Raw genomic sequence first — 6,630 nt, forward strand, 5'->3', positions numbered from 1 at the left:
GATTCTCTTAGTGCCCCAAAGGGAATATAAGCCTGACCCTCGTTAAGTAACGCTTGTTGTACAATGAAAAATAAATGAATCTTAAACCTTTAGAGGAAACAACAACCAGCTCGAATTGTCCTATTGTAACCTCTAGGGTGCTTTGATACTCTAAATCCAGAGAGAAAATTAGTTTTTCCTGTCTGTGCCTAATTATACATAAAACTATATGTCTCTACCTTAATTTACAACCAATATAGGTGTTATTTTTGCAGACAGTATACTTGATTGAGTACTGTAATTATTTATTTTTAGATAAGTCAAAATATTTGCCAAACATAATTCTGTGTTCTTTCTGTATTAATTCTGTGACCCACCTATTTATCAAAGGACATGTAAGATGATCACAATCAAAGGTTCACCCCCTGCTTAAAAGCCAGAGTCACCCAATTTTAATTTATTTGCTTTAAAAAAGCTGATTACAGAAATTCTGTTTATGATTTGCAAATGCCATAATGAGTGCATGGACCTTTTTACATTCTACATGTAGGCTGTAGTGAAAATGTTTCATTTGCACAAGTTTCATTTAGTGCAGAAAACCAGGAACTGGTCTGAGCTAGTTGGAATCAGTGAATGAAAGAGGAGCAACAGTGTGGAACACTGCCCAGGTTTCAATGTCACTGCCGGCTAAGAATGACCATTCTTTGTCCAGCTGCAAAGTGCTGTACCTGCAAAAAGAAATAAGGCACTTTATCGGGGTTATTATTTTATTACTCAGTTTGTACTCAAATGATCATGCTATAAATACAAAAAATACTGAGTAAAAGATTATTGAGAAGGGCTTATTGAAAAGCTTGTACACTGGCTTGACCGACCCCTGTTTGTTGGTTCTGTCCGGCTGTTGCTCAAGTACAGGCACTCAAAATGTGGTTTGTTATGACAGTGGTTACTTTGGAAACCTTGCCATTTGGTTTGATCATTAACTTAAGCTGTCAGTGCTGACAAATCACCTGTTTAAAGAATGAGGGTCAGGAAGTGATTCAAAGTAACAAAAAAAAAAAAAGGTTATGATTTGTATACCTGAATGTACAGAGTGCACAGAGTCAATGTTGATCTCACATATAACATGTAGCCTTAAATATTTAAGCTGCTAAACAGAAACACAACTTCTACAATTTGAATATTTATAGGTGCCGTTTGAAGTCGTATAACATGACAAATTAATTATAGAACGCCTGAAATACATGATATAAAAATCAACAGGAGGCAGGTTTTTAGAAGTATATTAAATTGTCTCCACACTCAAGTTGACCTGAGTAATTGAACCATTAAAGCCCGAAAATAATTATCTTTGTCTTCAGATCACTTATGTCACACCATTCAAACCTTTATCAAAACAATTCTGCCCTCTGCTGGGGAAAAGATGAAAAGAATACACACCACAAATGTGGTATGTTCACCATATATAATTCACTTTTTACCAGCATTGACCTTCAAAAAATATTTAAAAAAATACAGAATAATGTATGGAAGTGTGAGATAAAAGACAAACTAAGAAGTGTGTATGACAAAGGAGCATTACTCCCCTCCCAGCACAGCTGACACTTTAAAGAAATATTCCCAATTTGTGGTATAATATAGAATTAGCTCTAATAAAAAAAAATCTAAACAATCAGCATTCACTTAAAAATATTTAAACTGATTGAAAAACGAATTTCTTCATATTCTTGTATCAAATGAGTGCAAACAGGTAAGTTTACATAGCGCCAAACTGTGAAGAGTCGGCCTCCTCGTGATGATGAGACACATAAAGATAAAGAAGAGGAAAATCTGTTTTACTCTACAATAAACTAAACCTGAACAAACATGAAGCACATCAAACACAAAAAAAAGTTAGTCGCTGAAAACTATTTTGTTGGAGTAAAAAGCAGTCTTGACTCTTTCTCCACTTTATTTTACAGTGTTTTCAACCCTTCAGCCTCCAGAACAGACGTTGAACATGTTTCAGATTATTGTTCTGAGGTCTTGCGGAGGGAAATTTGTAAATGTGACATCATCGTAAAAGGTACACTGTATCCTTGAATGAATGCCACCCATATCAATTATTCAAATGAGTCCTAAAGAGAACAAGGGCTTTTTTCATTCATTAACAAAAGTGTGTGAACAAAAGGAAAGCTCAGTTCAGTCCGGCATTCAGAAACATGCGTAAGAGAGGCTAATGAAGTCAACATATCTTGTCAATCAAAATAAATGGAGCCTAAAATGTAGGCCAGATGTCTTCATGTGATATTAAAATGTTTCGTCATCCCGTCAATGTTTAACACCGGAGATTGCATCAAACCAACTATCATTTGTGCCAACGTGTTGCCAAAGCAAAAGGAGAATGTTTAAGCTCTTTGTTATAATCCAATAAAAGCATCCTTATCAACCAGGTTTAGGTTTCATATCAAACTGTAGCCTTTAATAAAAATATAAACTGGTCATTGCCGTATGAGAGTCACATGTAATACACGATCTGCAGACATGGGTCAAAGTTTATTCTATTAGAAAAATCAATCCAAAACTAAGAATATTGTCATTTGTAATATTTACATGGACTCAATTTAAAGGTTGTCCTTCCACTAAAAGACTATCAGGACACTTTTAAGCCTCAATGAAGTCATTCCACTTGTGATGTTTCAGTTTATTAGAAAAGCTTTGAGAGGCCCTTTTGGTCCTAAGCAACTGATAAGTGTTCCTGTTAAGAAGATTTTGATATAGGCCTATTGGTATTAGTCCATGTAAGCAAGACATTACTTTTCCTATTTAGACAATGTTTTGAGGTGTTATCTCTTTTTGTGAGAAAAAATATATACTTTCTTTCATTCCACCAAAAGCTTACAAAATGCAGTGAGCTAAACTTCTACTACTCAACCATAACCTGCTCAGAAAGTGTTAAAGAAATTGTTCATATTATACAAAGTATTTTTACATGCTCTTCCCTCGCTGACTGACTCCCCTAATACTTTTGAAATACTTTTTTGTCCAACTCTTCCCTCCCAATTTACTGTAGTCAGAGGTTTGCTGGCTATTTGCAGTTTAAACGATGAATAATGTAGTTGGTGTTGGCTGCTACCACCTCACTTTAAGAAAAGGAGTTATCTATTAGTGATGTGCCATTTGCAAATGACTCAGCTCTTGGTACTGTTTGAAAGTGACACCCCCCCCTAAATTTTGTTATTATTGAATACGTAACACAATTAGGGATTCTCTCTTCTTCCCACTGCTTTGCCAAATCGTAACCACACACTGACTGAATACTGTATCAAAGTGTGTGCAATGTGACCAACCAGATGTGAGTGGAGGAGCTCAAGGAGCAAACAGCAGGTTAGGATGCCAAACATCATCATTAGTGTTATTCTGGATATACTGTAGGTATAAATGATATAAATCAGTCACTGGTACAAAAAAAAGGCTAAATTAGCCTAATTTGAGAAATACCAAAATGTCACCAATCAACCAATCACACAGCCGTTTAGTGGCCAGCTGTTATTGCTGAGTTAAGCAAAATGATCTAGACCACCAATAAGAGCCTGACCTCCCATCACTTGTTATGAATAGCAGCACAAGGAACAATCTCCTTTTTCTTACAGTTGCTGTGAATTATTTAACTAGCTGTGGAAAAAGTGTAGTGTGTTCATGAACCATAGCAACTTTCTTTTTTAACTTCACTTGGGCCTGCCTGTTGTTCTTCTTCTTTTCAGTTTGAAGTTGGTTGGCAAACCAGCCTATTGGTGCATTACCGCCACCTGCTGAACTGGAGTGTGGATCAGAATTGTGGCTCAGGAAAACAATAGTTATATACAAAAAAGCTCAACTGTTGATTGACTCTACCTGCTTTTGGTTAAATGTTGTTCAGGTCTAACCATAGACTATAATTACTAAAGGTCTAACCAAAGAAACCAATGAAGATACGTATCTGATTGGCTGTCAGATTAGAGCGTGAATCGTGCGAATCGAATGTGAGTAGGGGAGATTTTTTTCTTCGAGAGTTCCTGTAATGGGAAGTGTAATTCTGCCCTCCGCAGGTGTGATTCTGCTGCAGATGTTAATACAGGCCACTTGAATGGAGATGGAGACATTTTATGACCACTTTACCAACAGGTTGGAACTGCCTTTCTCAGGAAAATAGAGTTTTGAATCGGGGGATTTGTCCCGTCTGGTAGCTAGTTATTTTATCAGAGAGAAATGTCCCTTTAAGTTACACAACTTTTGTTACATTTTACAGCTAAAACATGTGTTAAACTGGTGCAAACATACTTAAACGTTCACATATTCACTAGCTAAGTCGGAGTTTTAAAAACCTCTGGCTCATTGAGTTTCTGGCCTGAAGCTAGCTGTGGAGCCAGTGGCGGTTCTAGGCCACTTTTACTGAGGGGGCCACACTGGGGCCAGTTGTTTTGTCAGAGGGGAACATTAAACCCAGGTGAAAAATAGACAAAGATGATTGCTTTAAAAATATACAAATATTATGCCAAATAATAGCACTCATTATTAAATACCACAAAATAAAATACCATGATTTATGTTTGTTTCAGTAACACAATTTAATACTAGATTGTGAGTCCGGTTGTTGAGTCAAATACTGTGTATGTGGCCACAGGGGGGAGGGGACCAAGCTCAGTGTTACAGGGGCACTGGCCCCTGTTGGCCCCTGCCTAGAACCGCCCATGTGTGGAGCAGCGACAAAGCAGGAGAATGTGCTCGGGAGTCGGTGACTGGTGAATGTAAATAAATGACAATGTTTCTCCATGTCTGTTGAGTTCATAAATAGACTAAAACGTTAGCTAACATGTACACCAAAACTTATTTGAAGGTGATAATTTATATTTGAATTGCCCCCCAGGGACAAATAAAGTTTTTTGAATTGAATTGAATTGAATTGAATTGAATTTGTGCTTCCCTTTTTAGCTTGTTCAGCTGGCTCCAAGAGGTTAAAACATCCATTCACTTTTGAATTATGGAAAACAACTGGAACATGCATCCCTGGGTAAGTATCATGTTAGAGCTGGTGTACTATAACACACTAGGCTACAGTGCAAATTCATTTTAAGGTGAAGACTAATATTTCCCTCTGATATATTGGGACATAATCCTTCATGTATTTAGGCAAAATATTTTCACACTTGAGGACTTCAGCATTGTACCCACAGACTTATTTCTGTCAACTTGTGAGAGAAGGATATCGTCACTCTTACTCACTATTAACCTACACCTCACAATAACTAAAACCTATACCTAATCCTTGAATAATGAATACTTAGCCTTCAGTGGACATTGGATGCCAATAGACGCTAAGTCCCAATAATATGACTTTGCTCCCAGAGTTTAAAGCCGCACAACAGACAGGCAGGACAAGTGGGCTACTCGCTCACACACATATCCATACACATGCAATTACAGAGCTACATGAGATAAGAAATATAGAAAACCAAAATGAACTGCTTTGGCATGGCCAGCTGTTTCATTGTCCCCTGCAGCCTCTATCTGTTTCTCTTTCTTGCTTGTCCTCTGAAACAATCTGCATAGTGTGGCTGAAAGAACGGAGGCGTTGTTTGGGTTGAATGGAGGAAAAGCAGAGGGATGGAGGGGTGGAGAGGGAGATGCTCCAGCTGTGGGAGAACAAGACAACACAACAACATCTCACATGTGGGTGAGAGGGGGAGGGGGGGTCGTTGGGCGTCAAGGCTGCGGGGGCTGCACACAGTGGCATTGTTATAAGGGGGGTGGGTTGCAGCTGATAAGGTTTTGAGAAATGGATCATTCCCTCAAATCCTCCCCTTGGGAAGCCTTGACACTAAACACGCCTGTTACTGTATGGTTGTTTAAGCTGGAGGAAACACAAGTTGTTAAAACATACAGATCAAAGTTTCACAAATGTTGTTTTATGCTGCTGGATCAGGAAGAGAGAAAAGAGTTATGTGCATGGACAATCGGTTAGCTTAAACTGATCTTGACAGCACATTATGTCACAGTGCTATAGTGCGTCGTGTTTCATTGAGTTAAAAGCAAAGTCCAGTATTTCTCAAATCTGAAATCCAGTCTGCAAATCTACAGACACAGCCTCCATCTAAAGAGCTTCTGATTGTTCTAAAACAAACTCCAAATGAGCATTCAAATAGCTAAGAAAAGTAAGGAAGAACCTCCATGGAGGAGGGATCCCTTATAGGCAGTGAGTCATTTAAAAAATTTTATTCCATGTTTTCAAAAAATAAGCAGTTATACAGCAGGACTATTTTTTAAAATTTTTACTACAGGCCTATAATAAGCTTTTTAAATGAATGGAATTGAAATAATAATATCAAGCCAACAATCTAACATAAGAAAAATCGTGTAACTTTTACTTGTTTTCATTTTTTAATGGATGATATAGCCTATAGCCAATTAATTTTCCGATTAATTGTTTCATAAAATATCAACTAGTAGGAAAGAAAGGCCCATCACGAGTTGTCAGATCTCACAGACGTCTTCAAAAATGCTTGATGTGTTCTTACAATGTTTAAAAAGTATGTTTAATTTAGTATGACGAAGAAAAGCAAAGTTCCTTATATATGAACGGAATGAAACCAGAGTTTTTACATTGTTGCTTGAAAAGTGACTACAATTATGAAT

This window comes from Labrus bergylta, chromosome 7 (assembly GCF_963930695.1).
Source record: "Labrus bergylta chromosome 7, fLabBer1.1, whole genome shotgun sequence".
In the NCBI taxonomy this organism is placed as follows: Eukaryota; Metazoa; Chordata; class Actinopteri; order Labriformes; family Labridae; genus Labrus; species Labrus bergylta.